Genomic DNA, 15,563 nt, shown 5'->3' with positions numbered 1-15,563 from the left:
CCCAAAGGAACAATTTCGCTTCAAAATGGCCAAAAGTTGCAATACCCCCCGAAAGGAACAATTTCGCTTCAAAATGGCCAAAAGTTGCAATACCCCCCCAAAGGAACAATTTCACCTCAAAATGCCGAAAAGTTGCAATACCCCCCGAAAGGAACAATTTCGCCTCAAAATGAAAAAAAAATTGCAATACCCCCCAAAGGAACAATTTCGTTTCAAAATGCAGAAAAGTTGCAATACCCCCCCAAAGGAACAATTTCACCTCAAAATGCCGAAAAGTTGCAATACCCCCCGAAAGGAAGATTTTCGCTTCAAAATGGCCAAAAGTTGCAATACCCCCCAAAGGAACAATTTCGCCTCAAAATGGCAAAATATTGCAATACCCCCCAAAGGAACAATTTCGCTTCAAAATGGCCAAAAATTGCAATACCCCCCCAAAGGAACAATTTCGCCTCAAAATGACGAAAAGTTGCAATACCCCCCGAAAGGAACAATTTCGCTTCAATATGGCCAAAAGTTGCAATACCCCCCCAAAGGAACAATTTCGCCTCAAAATGGCAAAAAATTGCAATACCCCCCCCAAAAGAACAATTTCGCCTCAAAATGCCGAAAAGTTGCAATACCCACCGAAAGGAACAATTTTGCTTCAAATTGGCCAAAAGTGTCAATACCCCCCCAAAGCAACAATTTCGCCTCAAAATGGCAAAAAATTGCAATACCCCCCAAAGGAACAATTTCACTTCAAAATGGCCAAAAGTTGCAATACCCCCCCAAAGGAACAATTTCGCCTCAAAATGGCAAAAAATTGCAATACCCCCCAAAGGAACAATTTCGCCTCAAAATGCCGAAAAGTTGCAATACCCCCCCGAAAGGAACAATTTCGCTTCAAAATGGCCAAAAGTTGCAATACTCCCCCAAAGGAACAAATTCGCCTCAAAATGGCAAAAAATTGCAATACCCCCCCAAAGGAACAATTTCGCTTAAAAATGGCCAAAAGTTGCAATACCCCCCCAAAAGAACAATTTTGCCTCAAAATGGCAAAAAATTGCAATACCCCCCCAAAGGAACAATTTTGCCTCAAAATGCCGAAAAGTTGCAATACCCCCCCCCAAAGGAACAATTTCGCCTCAAAATGCCGAAAAGTTGCAATACCCCCCGAAAGGAACAATTTCGCTTCAAAATGGCCAAAAGATGCAATATCCCCCCAAAGCAACAATTTCGCCTCAAAATGAAAAAAAAAATTGCAATACCCCCAAAGGAACAATTTTGTTTCAAAATGCAGAAAAGTTGCAATACCCCCCGAAAGGAACAATTTCGCTTCAAAATGGCCAAAAGTTGCAATACCCCCCAAAGGAACAATTTCGCCTCAAAATGGAAAAAAAATTGCAATACCCCCCCAAAGGAACATTTTCGCTTCAAAATGGCCAAAAGTTGCAATACCCCCCAAAGGAACAATTTCGCTTCAAAATGGCCAAAAGTTGCAATACACCCCCAAAGGAACAATTTCGCCTCAAAATGCCGAAAAGTTGCAATACCCCCGAAAGTAACAATTTTGCTTCAATATGGCCAAAAGTTGCAATACCCCCCCAAAGGAACAATTTCGCCTCAAAATGGCAAAAAATTGCAATACCCCCCCAAAGGAGCAATTTCGCCTCAAAATGCCGAAAAGTTGCAATACCCCCCGAAAGGAACAATTTCGCCTCAAAATGGCCAAAAGTGTCAATACCCCCCCCAAAGCAACAATTTCGCCTCAAAATGGCAAAAAATTGCAATACCCCCCAAAGGAACAATTTCGCTTCAAAATGGCCAAAAGTTGCAATACCCCCCAAAGGAACAATTTCGCCTCAAAATGGCAAAAAATTGCAATACCCCCCAAAGGAACAATTTCGCCTCAAAATGCCGAAAAGTTGCAATACCCCCCCAAAGGAACAATTTCGCATCAAAATGGCCAAAAGTTGCAATACCCCCCCAATGGAACAATTTCGCCTCAAAATGCCGAAAAGTTGCAATACCCCCCGAAAGGAACAATTTCGCTTCAAAATGGCCAAAAGTTGCAATACCCCCAAAGGAACAATTTCACCTCAAAATGCCGAAAAGTTGCAATACCCCCCGAAAGGAACAATTTCGCTTCTAAATGGCCAAAAGATGCAATACCCCCCAAAGCAACAATTTCGCATCAAAATGGCAAAAAATTGCAATACCCCCCAAAGGAACAATTTCGCCTCAAAATGGAAAAAAATTGCAATACCCCCCCAAAGGAACAATTTCGCCTAAAAATGCCGAAAAGTTGCAATACCCCCCAAAGGAACAATTTCGCTTAAAAATGGCCAAAAGTTGCAATACCCCCCCAAAGGAACAATTTCGCCTCAAAATGCCGAAAAGTTGCAATACCCCCCGAAAGTAATAATTTCGCTTTAAAATGGCCAAAAGTTGCAATACCCCCCCAAAGGAACAATTTCGCCTCAAAATAACGAAAAGTTGCAATACCCCCCGAAAGGAACAATTTCGCTTCAAAATGGCCAAAAGTTGCAATACCCCCCAAAGGAACAATTTCGCCTCAAAATGGCAAAAAATTGCAAAACCCCCCGAAGGAACAATTTCACCTCAAAATGCCGAAAAGTTGGAATACCCCCCGAAAGGAACAATTTCGCTTCAAAATGGCCAAAAGATACAATACCCTCACAATTTCGCCTAAAAATGGCAAAAAATTGCAATACCCCCCAAGGAACAATTTCGCCTCAAAATGCCGAAAAGTTGCAATACCCCCCGAAAGGAACAATTTCGCTTCAAAATGGCAAAAAGTTGCAATACCCCCCCAAAGGAAAAATTTCGCCTCAAAATGGCAAAAAATTGCAATACCCCCCAAAGGAACAATTTCGCCTCAAAATGCCGAAAAGTTGCAATACCCCCCCCCAAAGGAACAATTTCGCTTCAAAATGGCCAAAAGTTGCAATACCCCCCCAAAGGAACAATTTCGCCTCAAAATGCCGAAAAGTTGCAATACCCTCCGAAAGGAACAATTTCGCTTCAAAATGGCCAAAAGTTGCAATACCCCCCCAAAGGAACAATTTCGCCTCAAAATGGCAAAAAATTGCAATACCCCCCCAAAGGAACAATTTCGCTTCAAAATGGCCAAAAGTTGCAATACCCCCCGAAAGGAACAATTTCGCCTCAAAATGCCGAAAAGTTGCAATACCCCCCCAAAGGAAAAATTTCGCCTCAAAATGGCAAAAAATTGCAATACCCCCCCAAAGGAATAATTTCGCCTCAAAATGGCAAAAAATTGCAATATCCCCCCAAAGGAAAAATTTTGCCTCAAAATGCCGAAAAGTTGCACTACCCCCCAAAGGAACAATTTCGCTTCAAAATGGCCAAAAGTTGCAATACCCCCCAAAGGAACAATTTCACCTCAAAATGGCAAAAAATTGCAATACCCCCCCAAAGGAACAATTTCGCCTCAAAATGCCGAAAAGTTGCAATACCCCCCGAAAGGAATAATTTCGCTTCAAAATGGCCAAAAGTTGCAATTCCCGCCCAAAGGAACAATTTCGCCTCAAAATGGCCAAAAATTGTAATACCCCCCAAAAGGAACAATTTCGCTTCAATATGGCCAAAAGTTGCAATACCCCCCGAAAGGAACAATTTCGCTTCAAAATGGCCAAAAGTTGCAATACCCCCCCAAAGGAACAATTTCACCTCAAAATGCCGAAAAGTTGCAATACCCCCCGAAAGGAACAATTTCGCTTCAAAATGGCCAAAAGATGCAATACCCCCCAAAGCAACAATTTCGCATCAAAATGGCAAAAAATTGCAATACCCCCCAAAGGAACAATTTCGCCTCAAAATGGAAAAAAATTGCAATACCCCCCCAAAGGAACAATTTCGCCTCAAAATGCCGAAAAGTTGCAATACCCCCCAAAGGAACAATTTCGCTTAAAAATGGCCAAAAGTTGCAATACCCCCCCAAAGGAACAATTTCGCCTCAAAATGCCGAAAAGTTGCAATACCCCCCGAAAGTAATAATTTCGCTTTAAAATGGCCAAAAGTTGCAATACCCCCCCAAAGGAACAATTTCGCCTCAAAATAACGAAAAGTTGCAATACCCCCCGAAAGGAACAATTTCGCTTCAAAATGGCCAAAAGTTGCAATACCCCCCAAAGGAACAATTTCGCCTCAAAATGGCAAAAAATTGCAAAACCCCCCGAAGGAACAATTTCACCTCAAAATGCCGAAAAGTTGGAATACCCCCCGAAAGGAACAATTTCGCTTCAAAATGGCCAAAAGATACAATACCCTCACAATTTCGCCTAAAAATGGCAAAAAATTGCAATACCCCCCAAGGAACAATTTCGCCTCAAAATGCCGAAAAGTTGCAATACCCCCCGAAAGGAACAATTTCGCTTCAAAATGGCAAAAAGTTGCAATACCCCCCCAAAGGAAAAATTTCGCCTCAAAATGGCAAAAAATTGCAATACCCCCCAAAGGAACAATTTCGCCTCAAAATGCCGAAAAGTTGCAATACCCCCCCAAAGGAACAATTTCGCTTCAAAATGGCCAAAAGATGCAATACCCCCCCAAAGGAACAATTTCGCCTCAAAATGCCGAAAAGTTGCAATACCCCCCCAAAGGAACAATTTCGCCTCAAAATGGCAAAAAATTTGCAATACCCCCCCCCAAAAGAACAATTTCGCCTCAAAATGCCGAAAAGTTGCAATACCCACCGAAAGGAACAATTTTGCTTCAAATTGGCCAAGTGTCAATACCCCCCCAAAGCAACAATTTCGCCTCAAAATGGCAAAAAATTGCAATACCCCCCAAAGGTACAATTTCGCCTCAAAATGCCGAAAAGTTGCAATACCCCCCGAAAGGAACAATTTCGCTTCAAAATGGCCAAAAGTTGCAATACTCCCCCAAAGGAACAAATTCGCCTCAAAATGGCAAAAAATTGCAATACCCCCCCAAAGGAACAATTTTGCCTCAAAATGCCGAAAAGTTGCAATACCCCCACAAAGGAACAATTTCGCTTCAAAATGGCCAAAAGTTGCAATACCCCCCCAAAGGAACAATTTCGCCTCAAAATGCCGAAAAGTTGCAATACCCCCCGAAAGGAACAATTTCGCTTCAAAATGGCCAAAAGATGCAATATCCCCCCAAAGCAACAATTTCGCCTCAAAATGAAAAAACAAATTGCAATACCCCCAAAGGAACAATTTTGTTTCAAAATGCAGAAAAGTTGCAATACCCCCCCAAAGGAACAATTTCGCCTCAAAATGCCGAAAAGTTGCAATACCCCCCGAAAGGAACAATTTCGCTTCAAAATGGCCAAAAGTTGCAATACCCCCCCAAAGGAACAATTTCGCCTCAAAATGGAAAAAAAATTGCAATACCCCCACAAAGGAACATTTTCGCTTCAAAATGGCCAAAAGTTGCAATACCCCCCAAAGGAACAATTTCGCTTCAAAATGGCCAAAAGTTGCAATACACCCCCAAAGGAACAATTTCGCCTCAAAATGCCGAAAAGTTGCAATACCCCCCGAAAGTAACAATTTCGCTTCAATATGGCCAAAAGTTGCAATACCCCCCCAAAGGAACAATTTCGCCTCAAAATGGCAAAAAATTGCAATACCCCCCCAAAGGAACAATTTCGCCTCAAAATGCCGAAAAGTTGCAATACCCCCCGAAAGGAACAATTTCGCCTCAAAATGGCCAAAAGTGTCAATACCCCCCCCAAAGCAACAATTTCGCCTCAAAATGGAAAAAAATTGCAATACCCCCCAAAGGAACAATTTCGCTTCAAAATGGCCAAAAGTTGCAATACCCCCCCAAAGGAACAATTTCGCCTCAAAATGGCAAAAAATTGCAATACCCCCCAAAGGAACAATTTCGCCTCAAAATGCCGAAAAGTTGCAATACCCCCCCAAAGGAACAATTTCGCATCAAAATGGCCAAAAGTTGCAATACCCCCCCAAAGGAACAATTTCGCTTCAAAATGGCCAAAAGTTGCAATACCCCCCGAAAGGAACAATTTCGCTTCAAAATGGCCAAAAGTTGCAATACCCCCCCAAAGGAACAATTTCACCTCAAAATGCCGAAAAGTTGCAATACCCCCCGAAAGGAACAATTTCGCCTCAAAATGAAAAAAAAATTGCAATACCCCCCAAAGGAACAATTTCGTTTCAAAATGCAGAAAAGTTGCAATACCCCCCCAAAGGAACAATTTCACCTCAAAATGCCGAAAAGTTGCAATACCCCCCGAAAGGAAGATTTTCGCTTCAAAATGGCCAAAAGTTGCAATACCCCCCAAAGGAACAATTTCGCCTCAAAATGGCAAAATATTGCAATACCCCCCAAAGGAACAATTTCGCTTCAAAATGGCCAAAAATTGCAATACCCCCCCAAAGGAACAATTTCGCCTCAAAATGACGAAAAGTTGCAATACCCCCCGAAAGGAACAATTTCGCTTCAATATGGCCAAAAGTTGCAATACCCCCCCAAAGGAACAATTTCGCCTCAAAATGGCAAAAAATTGCAATACCCCCCCCAAAAGAACAATTTCGCCTCAAAATGCCGAAAAGTTGCAATACCCACCGAAAGGAACAATTTTGCTTCAAATTGGCCAAAAGTGTCAATACCCCCCCAAAGCAACAATTTCGCCTCAAAATGGCAAAAAATTGCAATACCCCCCAAAGGAACAATTTCACTTCAAAATGGCCAAAAGTTGCAATACCCCCCCAAAGGAACAATTTCGCCTCAAAATGGCAAAAAATTGCAATACCCCCCAAAGGAACAATTTCGCCTCAAAATGCCGAAAAGTTGCAATACCCCCCCGAAAGGAACAATTTCGCTTCAAAATGGCCAAAAGTTGCAATACTCCCCCAAAGGAACAAATTCGCCTCAAAATGGCAAAAAATTGCAATACCCCCCCAAAGGAACAATTTCGCTTAAAAATGGCCAAAAGTTGCAATACCCCCCCAAAAGAACAATTTTGCCTCAAAATGGCAAAAAATTGCAATACCCCCCCAAAGGAACAATTTTGCCTCAAAATGCCGAAAAGTTGCAATACCCCCCCCCAAAGGAACAATTTCGCCTCAAAATGCCGAAAAGTTGCAATACCCCCCGAAAGGAACAATTTCGCTTCAAAATGGCCAAAAGATGCAATATCCCCCCAAAGCAACAATTTCGCCTCAAAATGAAAAAAAAAATTGCAATACCCCCAAAGGAACAATTTTGTTTCAAAATGCAGAAAAGTTGCAATACCCCCCGAAAGGAACAATTTCGCTTCAAAATGGCCAAAAGTTGCAATACCCCCCAAAGGAACAATTTCGCCTCAAAATGGAAAAAAAATTGCAATACCCCCCCAAAGGAACATTTTCGCTTCAAAATGGCCAAAAGTTGCAATACCCCCCAAAGGAACAATTTCGCTTCAAAATGGCCAAAAGTTGCAATACACCCCCAAAGGAACAATTTCGCCTCAAAATGCCGAAAAGTTGCAATACCCCCGAAAGTAACAATTTCGCTTCAATATGGCCAAAAGTTGCAATACCCCCCCAAAGGAACAATTTCGCCTCAAAATGGCAAAAAATTGCAATACCCCCCCAAAGGAGCAATTTCGCCTCAAAATGCCGAAAAGTTGCAATACCCCCCGAAAGGAACAATTTCGCCTCAAAATGGCCAAAAGTGTCAATACCCCCCCCAAAGCAACAATTTCGCCTCAAAATGGCAAAAAATTGCAATACCCCCCAAAGGAACAATTTCGCTTCAAAATGGCCAAAAGTTGCAATACCCCCCAAAGGAACAATTTCGCCTCAAAATGGCAAAAAATTGCAATACCCCCCAAAGGAACAATTTCGCCTCAAAATGCCGAAAAGTTGCAATACCCCCCCAAAGGAACAATTTCGCATCAAAATGGCCAAAAGTTGCAATACCCCCCCAATGGAACAATTTCGCCTCAAAATGCCGAAAAGTTGCAATACCCCCCGAAAGGAACAATTTCGCTTCAAAATGGCCAAAAGTTGCAATACCCCCCCAAAGGAACAATTTCACCTCAAAATGCCGAAAAGTTGCAATACCCCCCGAAAGGAACAATTTCGCTTCTAAATGGCCAAAAGATGCAATACCCCCCAAAGCAACAATTTCGCATCAAAATGGCAAAAAATTGCAATACCCCCCAAAGGAACAATTTCGCCTCAAAATGGAAAAAAATTGCAATACCCCCCCAAAGGAACAATTTCGCCTCAAAATGCCGAAAAGTTGCAATACCCCCCAAAGGAACAATTTCGCTTAAAAATGGCCAAAAGTTGCAATACCCCCCCAAAGGAACAATTTCGCCTCAAAATGCCGAAAAGTTGCAATACCCCCCGAAAGTAATAATTTCGCTTTAAAATGGCCAAAAGTTGCAATACCCCCCCAAAGGAACAATTTCGCCTCAAAATAACGAAAAGTTGCAATACCCCCCGAAAGGAACAATTTCGCTTCAAAATGGCCAAAAGTTGCAATACCCCCCAAAGGAACAATTTCGCCTCAAAATGGCAAAAAATTGCAAAACCCCCCGAAGGAACAATTTCACCTCAAAATGCCGAAAAGTTGGAATACCCCCCGAAAGGAACAATTTCGCTTCAAAATGGCCAAAAGATACAATACCCTCACAATTTCGCCTAAAAATGGCAAAAAATTGCAATACCCCCCAAGGAACAATTTCGCCTCAAAATGCCGAAAAGTTGCAATACCCCCCGAAAGGAACAATTTCGCTTCAAAATGGCAAAAAGTTGCAATACCCCCCCAAAGGAAAAATTTCGCCTCAAAATGGCAAAAAATTGCAATACCCCCCAAAGGAACAATTTCGCCTCAAAATGCCGAAAAGTTGCAATACCCCCCCCAAAGGAACAATTTCGCTTCAAAATGGCCAAAAGTTGCAATACCCCCCCAAAGGAACAATTTCGCCTCAAAATGCCGAAAAGTTGCAATACCCTCCGAAAGGAACAATTTCGCTTCAAAATGGCCAAAAGTTGCAATACCCCCCCAAAGGAACAATTTCGCCTCAAAATGGCAAAAAATTGCAATACCCCCCCAAAGGAACAATTTCGCTTCAAAATGGCCAAAAGTTGCAATACCCCCCGAAAGGAACAATTTCGCCTCAAAATGCCGAAAAGTTGCAATACCCCCCCAAAGGAAAAATTTCGCCTCAAAATGGCAAAAAATTGCAATACCCCCCCAAAGGAATAATTTCGCCTCAAAATGGCAAAAAATTGCAATATCCCCCCAAAGGAAAAATTTTGCCTCAAAATGCCGAAAAGTTGCACTACCCCCCAAAGGAACAATTTCGCTTCAAAATGGCCAAAAGTTGCAATACCCCCCAAAGGAACAATTTCACCTCAAAATGGCAAAAAATTGCAATACCCCCCCAAAGGAACAATTTCGCCTCAAAATGCCGAAAAGTTGCAATACCCCCCGAAAGGAATAATTTCGCTTCAAAATGGCCAAAAGTTGCAATTCCCGCCCAAAGGAACAATTTCGCCTCAAAATGGCCAAAAATTGTAATACCCCCCAAAAGGAACAATTTCGCTTCAATATGGCCAAAAGTTGCAATACCCCCCGAAAGGAACAATTTCGCTTCAAAATGGCCAAAAGTTGCAATACCCCCCCAAAGGAACAATTTCACCTCAAAATGCCGAAAAGTTGCAATACCCCCCGAAAGGAACAATTTCGCTTCAAAATGGCCAAAAGATGCAATACCCCCCAAAGCAACAATTTCGCATCAAAATGGCAAAAAATTGCAATACCCCCCAAAGGAACAATTTCGCCTCAAAATGGAAAAAAATTGCAATACCCCCCCAAAGGAACAATTTCGCCTCAAAATGCCGAAAAGTTGCAATACCCCCCAAAGGAACAATTTCGCTTAAAAATGGCCAAAAGTTGCAATACCCCCCCAAAGGAACAATTTCGCCTCAAAATGCCGAAAAGTTGCAATACCCCCCGAAAGTAATAATTTCGCTTTAAAATGGCCAAAAGTTGCAATACCCCCCCAAAGGAACAATTTCGCCTCAAAATAACGAAAAGTTGCAATACCCCCCGAAAGGAACAATTTCGCTTCAAAATGGCCAAAAGTTGCAATACCCCCCAAAGGAACAATTTCGCCTCAAAATGGCAAAAAATTGCAAAACCCCCCGAAGGAACAATTTCACCTCAAAATGCCGAAAAGTTGGAATACCCCCCGAAAGGAACAATTTCGCTTCAAAATGGCCAAAAGATACAATACCCTCACAATTTCGCCTAAAAATGGCAAAAAATTGCAATACCCCCCAAGGAACAATTTCGCCTCAAAATGCCGAAAAGTTGCAATACCCCCCGAAAGGAACAATTTCGCTTCAAAATGGCAAAAAGTTGCAATACCCCCCCAAAGGAAAAATTTCGCCTCAAAATGGCAAAAAATTGCAATACCCCCCAAAGGAACAATTTCGCCTCAAAATGCCGAAAAGTTGCAATACCCCCCCAAAGGAACAATTTCGCTTCAAAATGGCCAAAAGATGCAATACCCCCCCAAAGGAACAATTTCGCCTCAAAATGCCGAAAAGTTGCAATACCCCCCGAAAGGAACAATTTCGCTTCAAAATGGCCAAAAGTTGCAATACCCCCCCAAAGGAACAATTTCGCCTCAAAATGGCAAAAAATTGCAATACCCCCCCAAAGGAACAATTTCGCTTCAAAATGGCCAAAAGTTGCAATACCCCCCGAAAGGAACAATTTCGCCTCAAAATGCCGAAAAGTTGCAATACCCCCCCAAAGGAAAAATTTCGCCTCAAAATGGCAAAAAATTGCAATACCCCCCCAAAGGAATAATTTCGCCTCAAAATGGCAAAAAATTGCAATATCCCCCCAAAGGAAAAATTTTGCCTCAAAATGCCGAAAAGTTGCAATACCCCCCGAAAGGAATAATTTCGCTTCAAAATGGCCAAAAGTTGCAATACCCGCCCAAAGGAACAATTTCGCCTCAAAATGGCCAAAAATTGTAATACCCCCCAAAAGGAACAATTTCGCTTCAATATGGCCAAAAGTTGCAATACCCCCCCAAAGGAACAATTTCGCCTCAAAATGGCAAAAAATTGCAATACCCCCCAAAGGAACAATTTCGCCTCAAAATGCCGAAAAGTTGCAATACCCCCCAAAGAAACAATTTCGCCTCAAAATGGCAAAAAATTGCAATACCCCCCAAAGGAACAATTTCGCTTCAAAATGGCCAAAAGTTGCAATACCCCCACAAAGGAACAATTTCGCCTCAAAATACCGAAAAGTTGCAATACCCCCCAAAGGAACAATTTCGCTTCAAAATGGCCAAAAGTTGCAATACACCCCCAAAGGAACAATTTCGCCTCAAAATGCCGAAAAGTTGCAATACCCCCCGAAAGGAACAATTTCGCTTCAAAATGGCCAAAAGTTGCAATACCCCCCCAAAGGAACAATTTCGCCTCAAAATGGCAAAAAATTGCAATACCCCCCAAAGGAACAATTTCGCCTCAAAATGCCGAAAGGTTGCAATACCCCCCGAAAGGAACAATTTCGCTTCAAAATGGCCAAAAGTTGCAATACCCCCCCAAAGGAACAATTTCGCCTCAAAATGGCAAAAAATTGCAATACCCCCCCAAAGGAACAATTTTGCCTCAAAATGCCGAAAAGTTGCAATACCCCCACAAAGGAACAATTTCGCTTCAAAATGGCCAAAAGTTGCAATACCCCCCCCAAAGGAACAATTTCGCCTCAAAATGCCGAAAAGTTGCAATACCCCCCCGAAAGGAACAATTTCGCTTCAAAATGGCCAAAAGATGCAATATCCCCCCAAAGCAACAATTTCGCCTCAAAATGAAAAAAAAAATTGCAATACCCCCAAAGGAACAATTTTGTTTCAAAATGCAGAAAAGTTGCAATACCCCCCGAAAGGAACAATTTCGCTTCAAAATGGCCAAAAGTTGCAATACCCCCCAAAGGAACAATTTCGCCTCAAAATGGAAAAAAAATTGCAATACCCCCCCAAAGGAACATTTTCGCTTCAAAATGGCCAAAAGTTGCAATACCCCCCAAAGGAACATTTTCGCTTCAAAATGGCCAAAAGTTGCAATACCCCCCAAAGGAACAATTTCGCTTCAAAATGGCCAAAAGTTGCAATACACCCCCAAAGGAACAATTTCGCCTCAAAATGCCGAAAAGTTGCAATACCCCCGAAAGTAACAATTTCGCTTCAATATGGCCAAAAGTTGCAATACCCCCCCAAAGGAACAATTTCGCCTCAAAATGGCAAAAAATTGCAATACCCCCCCAAAGGAGCAATTTCGCCTCAAAATGCCGAAAAGTTGCAATACCCCCCGAAAGGAACAATTTCGCCTCAAAATGGCCAAAAGTGTCAATACCCCCCCCAAAGCAACAATTTCGCCTCAAAATGGCAAAAAATTGCAATACCCCCCAAAGGAACAATTTCGCTTCAAAATGGCCAAAAGTTGCAATACCCCCCAAAGGAACAATTTCGCCTCAAAATGGCAAAAAATTGCAATACCCCCCAAAGGAACAATTTCGCCTCAAAATGCCGAAAAGTTGCAATACCCCCCCAAAGGAACAATTTCGCATCAAAATGGCCAAAAGTTGCAATACCCCCCCAATGGAACAATTTCGCCTCAAAATGCCGAAAAGTTGCAATACCCCCCGAAAGGAACAATTTCGCTTCAAAATGGCCAAAAGTTGCAATACCCCCCCAAAGGAACAATTTCACCTCAAAATGCCGAAAAGTTGCAATACCCCCCGAAAGGAACAATTTCGCTTCTAAATGGCCAAAAGATGCAATACCCCCCAAAGCAACAATTTCGCATCAAAATGGCAAAAAATTGCAATACCCCCCAAAGGAACAATTTCGCCTCAAAATGGAAAAAAATTGCAATACCCCCCCAAAGGAACAATTTCGCCTCAAAATGCCGAAAAGTTGCAATACCCCCCAAAGGAACAATTTCGCTTAAAAATGGCCAAAAGTTGCAATACCCCCCCAAAGGAACAATTTCGCCTCAAAATGCCGAAAAGTTGCAATACCCCCCGAAAGTAATAATTTCGCTTTAAAATGGCCAAAAGTTGCAATACCCCCCCAAAGGAACAATTTCGCCTCAAAATAACGAAAAGTTGCAATACCCCCCGAAAGGAACAATTTCGCTTCAAAATGGCCAAAAGTTGCAATACCCCCCAAAGGAACAATTTCGCCTCAAAATGGCAAAAAATTGCAAAACCCCCCAAAGGAACAATTTCACCTCAAAATGCCGAAAAGTTGGAATACCCCCCGAAAGGAACAATTTCGCTTCAAAATGGCCAAAAGATACAATACCCTCACAATTTCGCCTAAAAATGGCAAAAAATTGCAATACCCCCCAAGGAACAATTTCGCCTCAAAATGCCGAAAAGTTGCAATACCCCCCGAAAGGAACAATTTCGCTTCAAAATGGCAAAAAGTTGCAATACCCCCCCAAAGGAAAAATTTCGCCTCAAAATGGCAAAAAATTGCAATACCCCCCAAAGGAACAATTTCGCCTCAAAATGCCGAAAAGTTGCAATACCCCCCCCCAAAGGAACAATTTCGCTTCAAAATGGCCAAAAGTTGCAATACCCCCCCAAAGGAACAATTTCGCCTCAAAATGCCGAAAAGTTGCAATACCCTCCGAAAGGAACAATTTCGCTTCAAAATGGCCAAAAGTTGCAATACCCCCCCAAAGGAACAATTTCGCCTCAAAATGGCAAAAAATTGCAATAACCCCCCAAAGGAACAATTTCGCTTCAAAATGGCCAAAAGTTGCAATACCCCCCGAAAGGAACAATTTCGCCTCAAAATGCCGAAAAGTTGCAATACCCCCCCAAAGGAAAAATTTCGCCTCAAAATGGCAAAAAATTGCAATACCCCCCCAAAGGAATAATTTCGCCTCAAAATGGCAAAAAATTGCAATATCCCCCCAAAGGAAAAATTTTGCCTCAAAATGCCGAAAAGTTGCACTACCCCCCAAAGGAACAATTTCGCTTCAAAATGGCCAAAAGTTGCAATACCCCCCAAAGGAACAATTTCACCTCAAAATGGCAAAAAATTGCAATACCCCCCCAAAGGAACAATTTCGCCTCAAAATGCCGAAAAGTTGCAATACCCCCCGAAAGGAATAATTTCGCTTCAAAATGGCCAAAAGTTGCAATTCCCGCCCAAAGGAACAATTTCGCCTCAAAATGGCCAAAAATTGTAATACCCCCCAAAAGGAACAATTTCGCTTCAATATGGCCAAAAGTTGCAATACCCCCCGAAAGGAACAATTTCGCTTCAAAATGGCCAAAAGTTGCAATACCCCCCCAAAGGAACAATTTCACCTCAAAATGCCGAAAAGTTGCAATACCCCCCGAAAGGAACAATTTCGCTTCAAAATGGCCAAAAGATGCAATACCCCCCAAAGCAACAATTTCGCATCAAAATGGCAAAAAATTGCAATACCCCCCAAAGGAACAATTTCGCCTCAAAATGGAAAAAAATTGCAATACCCCCCCAAAGGAACAATTTCGCCTCAAAATGCCGAAAAGTTGCAATACCCCCCAAAGGAACAATTTCGCTTAAAAATGGCCAAAAGTTGCAATACCCCCCCAAAGGAACAATTTCGCCTCAAAATGCCGAAAAGTTGCAATACCCCCCGAAAGTAATAATTTCGCTTTAAAATGGCCAAAAGTTGCAATACCCCCCCAAAGGAACAATTTCGCCTCAAAATAACGAAAAGTTGCAATACCCCCCGAAAGGAACAATTTCGCTTCAAAATGGCCAAAAGTTGCAATACCCCCCAAAGGAACAATTTCGCCTCAAAATGGCAAAAAATTGCAAAACCCCCCGAAGGAACAATTTCACCTCAAAATGCCGAAAAGTTGGAATACCCCCCGAAAGGAACAATTTCGCTTCAAAATGGCCAAAAGATACAATACCCTCACAATTTCGCCTAAAAATGGCAAAAAATTGCAATACCCCCCAAGGAACAATTTCGCCTCAAAATGCCGAAAAGTTGCAATACCCCCCGAAAGGAACAATTTCGCTTCAAAATGGCAAAAAGTTGCAATACCCCCCCAAAGGAAAAATTTCGCCTCAAAATGGCAAAAAATTGCAATACCCCCCAAAGGAACAATTTCGCCTCAAAATGCCGAAAAGTTGCAATACCCCCCCAAAGGAACAATTTCGCTTCAAAATGGCCAAAAGATGCAATACCCCCCCAAAGGAACAATTTCGCCTCAAAATGCCGAAAAGTTGCAATACCCCCCGAAAGGAACAATTTCGCTTCAAAATGGCCAAAAGTTGCAATACCCCCCCAAAGGAACAATTTCGCCTCAAAATGGCAAAAAATTGCAATACCCCCCCAAAGGAACAATTTCGCTTCAAAATGGCCAAAAGTTGCAATACCCCCCGAAAGGAACAATTTCGCCTCAAAATGCCGAAAAGTTGCAATACCCCCCCAAAGGAAAAATTTCGCCTCAAAATGGCAAAAAATTGCAATACCCCCCCAAAGGAATAATTTCGCCTCAAAATGGCA

This window comes from Anomaloglossus baeobatrachus, chromosome 4 (assembly GCF_048569485.1).
Source record: "Anomaloglossus baeobatrachus isolate aAnoBae1 chromosome 4, aAnoBae1.hap1, whole genome shotgun sequence".
Classification (NCBI taxonomy): domain Eukaryota; kingdom Metazoa; phylum Chordata; class Amphibia; order Anura; family Aromobatidae; genus Anomaloglossus; species Anomaloglossus baeobatrachus.
This window is presented reverse-complemented; position numbering follows the sequence as displayed.